General features: G+C 54.9%; 1 pseudogene; it reads left to right on the plus strand.

Moving 5' to 3' along the window:
• The first annotated feature begins 232 nt into the window (after positions 1-232).
• On the plus strand, positions 233-357 carry LOC116097328 (annotated as a pseudogene).
• Positions 358-2,779: the final 2,422 nt, after the last annotated feature.

Genomic DNA, 2,779 nt, shown 5'->3' on the forward strand with positions numbered 1-2,779 from the left:
AGTTTTTTTAAAGCATTCACCTATACTGGGCATATGCGGATGTTTTCTTGTCATTATTTCCTAACCAAACCAGTATAATGACTATTTACCTAACATTTGCATTGGGCTAATTATAGCAAATAATCTATAAACTACTTAAGGATTATGGGTTGGGCATAGGTTATATGCGCCAAACCATTTCATATAAATGAGAACTATATATGATAACGGTGCCATGAAAATTAGCAAAGAACCCGTCCCTAGAGGTGTTGTAGGTGTGGCTGCTACATCACATCTGCAGCAGTAGTTTGCACAGAGGGGAGAGGCTATCTGTGTTCAGTATTCTGTTCTGACCTGAATGATCAGTAGCCTAATACTCCTTGAAAAAAGCGAGCATGAAACAGGCACCATTCCCATGTCATGCAGGCTTCCAGGTTGGAGAGCAAGCTGGAGACTAGAAGAACCCCACCTGGGACCATGGGCACCAGGCAGGATGAGCCTGAGACAGAGACCCTCATATGGGGCCATTTGGGAGGTAAAGCACCACCAGACTAGCACCATGGGGGCCCAGACCAGAGGCTAGTCTGAGATGACCACCAGTCTGGCATTGTGCAGGTCTGGGATGAGGGCAGACCATGCCTCAGGTGACTTTTACCCAGTAACATAATACATGAGTGGAGCGTAGCCCTCCTAAGACCACTCCCGAGATGACGCCAGGCACTCAGAGACCTCAGACACCACTAAGAGGAGCAAGTAAGTGGTGGAGAAATGGGCACCATGAAGAGAGGCAGAACTGGAGACTCGAGGGTGTGAGTGGCCAGTGACGCCCCCAGGGACCATGGTGGAATCCTGGCCTGTGCTCCCACCATTAGCCACATATGGGTCCATGGCCCTGCAGCAGCAGCGACCTGTTACCACCAAAGAACAGGTGGATATCCCTGGTCTTGGCGGCCACCAGGGACATGTTAATGTTTAAAGGCTATGCGGAACTGGTCCTACCTCTCACCCGGGCATCATAGGAGACCTGGTCCTAGGCATGTGAGAGCAGAAGAGCTGACCTCTCCTAACCAGCTGTAGTTCTTGGGAGATCAAGGGTGGGCTCAAAACATTGTGGGAATCACAGGTGAGCCAGCCCTGTATGAGCAAGCATGGGAGAGCTGGTCTTGCCACTTCTCTCCCAGGTGGTAGCAAGGATAAGGGAGACATACCTTCCTTTTCTCTCACCCCTCACTACTTGTGGCAGGTGGGAGACCTGGCCATGTCGTCACGAGAGCAGGAGACCTATCCCTGTCTCTCACCAGCTGCAGTAATCTCAGACGATTGGGCTCCACACTTGGCCTGGGCAGCACAGTAGAGCTGACCCTGGTGGCAGGGGTAACAAATAAACCAGCCTGAAAGGTGTGAGCATGGGAGAGCTGGTCCCCCCATTTTTCTGTCATGAGATGACATGGTCCAGTGAGAGGCGCCAACCCCTCCTTGCCCCTTGCCACCTATGGCAGGCAAGAGAGCTGGCCCTGAGGTCATTAGAGCAGAAGGGCTGGCCCTGCCCCTCACCTGCTGCAGCACTCAGGAGAGCAGGCCCTGCACCTCACCTGGGCAGCCTAGTAGAGCTGGCCCTAGATGTGGGGGGGGGCGGGGGTTGCTGGTGATCTGGCCCCGAGGATGGGAGAGCTGGGCCTGCTTCTTGTTTGCTGTGTGGTGGTGTAAGCAACAGAGGGATTCCCTCCCCTCCCCTACTATGGGCAGGAGAGCTGGCGCTGACGGGGTCATGAGAGCAAAGGAGCTGTCCTCACCCTCACCTTCGGCAGCATTCTAAATAGTAGGCCCTGCACCTCACCTGGGCAGCATAGTAGAAGTGACTCTGGATGTTAGGGTTGCAGGTGAGTGAGTCCCAAAGGTGTGAGCTCCGGAGAGCAGGCCCTGCTTCTCTGCTGGGCAGTGGTGCAGGTGAGGAAGAGACACCCTCTTGCCCTTCCTTGTCCCTCCCCACCTGTAGTAGGTAAGAGAGCTGGCCTTGAGGGTCATGAGAATGGGAGAACTGGCCCTGTCCCGCACCAGCTACAACACTTGGGAGAGTGGGCCCTGCACCTTGCCCGTGCAGCAGAGTAGAGCTGGCCCTCATTGCGGCACGGGCGGTAGTGGTGGCAGTGGTGGCGGTGGTTCTGGTGAGCCAGCCCTGAGAGCATGAGAGACGGAGAGCCCGTGGGATGACTAGCTCAGACACCTCTCAGGTCCAGATATAGGACTTTGAATTGCCCACTCCAACTGGATCAAAACTACAGAATCTCCATGACACAGGACAACAACGGGATATCTGAGAGGAGTCTTGTAGGATTATGATTCCTTTGTCTGCTCCGCCACAGGGCATGACTTGTGGAGGCAGGACAGGGGAATTTTGACCCCGTTTATTCCATGCAGTTGCCAGGTGGGTGTTGGGCCATAGGGTTGCCGCGGGACACTGCTCTGGGGGTGGGGAAGCACAGTCTGAGGTGTGGGGGACATCTGGAGCTGGCTCGGGGGTCCTCAGGCCTGTGATGACAGGTCTGTCTGGTTCTCAGGCTCTTGGACACTCAGGCACTGCTGGGAGCCTCGGAAGAACTGAGAACAAAGTGGGGACCCTCAGGCTGGATCTAGCCCGGGGCCAAGGGGGAAAAGAGGGGAGAGCTCTGGCTGGACCCCACAGGGAGAGTCTTTGGCTTGTGAGCAGTGGCAGCCTTGAGCTGTGGCTTCTCTGTGCTCCCAGCTGTGGCTTCTATAGGAGAGGCCTTCTATAGGAGACTAGATGACGGCTCTATAGGCA

This window comes from Mastomys coucha, unplaced genomic scaffold, assembly GCF_008632895.1.
Source record: "Mastomys coucha isolate ucsf_1 unplaced genomic scaffold, UCSF_Mcou_1 pScaffold18, whole genome shotgun sequence".
NCBI lineage: Eukaryota > Metazoa > Chordata > Mammalia > Rodentia > Muridae > Mastomys > Mastomys coucha.